The following is a 1,451-nucleotide window of genomic DNA, read 5'->3' as shown; positions in this document are numbered from 1 at the left end:
TATATTTATAATAAGCATGTATTCTTTTGTACTAAATAAAGGTACTTCCATCTTTCTATCATAACTGCAATTTTCAGTTGTCAAGCAGGTCTGGCCTGACACCATCACCTGATGTTCACAGCTCCTCAGAGGGTTTAACAGTGGACTCTAGTCCTCTGAGCTGCTGACATGCTACTGTTTCCACACTGGATTCAGCACCTCAATTAGACTCAGAGCCATTCACTGTTTTTATTATTTCATCAGACTCCAGCAATATACCAAAACCCACATTAGATCCAGCACCAAGCCAGTAGGTTCACAGCAATCCCACCGATCTGAGCAACTCCTGTTAATAATCCATCTCCATAATTTCACACTTTGCGTAAATTCAAGGCCTTGCTACCTCTGTCCCCTTTCATTTCTTCCCAGGAATAATGATAATAGTTCAAGGGCTTATAAAGCATTTCTCCCTTCCGACTGAGCTTTCAAGAAGTTATTTGACTTACATACCAGCAGCACTAATTAATGTTGCTTCAAGGTCTGGGCAGCATTCCAATCCCAACAACCCAGTAATTGCCTCAACAGGAGAGGGGAGTGTCAGTTTAGGGCTCTAGGGCACACCACGGTCCTCTTCAGTCATCCGGGTACCATTGCAAAGAGAGCACCCGTCTGAGCCCACACACCCTTATGCTCATTCATTACTCATTCAGTACACATTTGGCTTAACATTTGCTGAGTACCTCTTACTGTTCCCAGGTCAGAGATGCCAATACCGTGCATGTGAAATGAAAGGCAGAGAGAAAAATTTTCCCTAAATACCTGGGTGATGCTAATAAAATATAAAGTGTAGAACAATGGTTATATAACACAGACTATGTGGCAAGTGTAACATCTAAATGACAGTGGTCACACCTCACTACCCTCAGCTATTTCACGCAAGCACAGCCAGGGTGTGGCTGGGGCATTTTAAAGTATTTATGAAGGGCCCTGCTATAAGGACCACATTGTGTGGTGTAGAGGCCCTGCACTCCTTGGAGAGCCATGTGTAAATACCACATTTCCCTCTTCCAGGACTTCCGTTTCTGAGTGCCCAGAGTCTATAACAATAGTCTCTCAGTGTCGAGCTGGGTTCCCTGGCCAGCAGAGGATCTGGTGTTTCTCTAGATTCTTACCTGATTGACAGCTGCTCTTGGGTAATCTGGCCTTGGTGAAAGGCAGGATGGGCCCCAGGCCAATGCTTCTGGAAAAGGCTCTGCCATTCCTAGGGTGTGAGACCCAGAACAAATCACTCTGCAAGCTCTCAGTTGCCATTTTAAAGTAACAATCCAGATGAGAGTCAATGAAAATAAATTTTAGGGAAATCTTTGAAAGGGTAAAAATATTACAAAACAGAAGAAAGTATGGACAAGAGATTGGAAGTCTTCCTAACTTGGTTTTCTTGGGGGTTATAGAACACATCGTGTGTGTGTGTG

Source organism: Loxodonta africana, chromosome 2 (assembly GCF_030014295.1).
Source record: "Loxodonta africana isolate mLoxAfr1 chromosome 2, mLoxAfr1.hap2, whole genome shotgun sequence".
Lineage (NCBI taxonomy): Eukaryota > Metazoa > Chordata > Mammalia > Proboscidea > Elephantidae > Loxodonta > Loxodonta africana.
Note: the sequence above shows the minus strand (reverse complement) of the source record.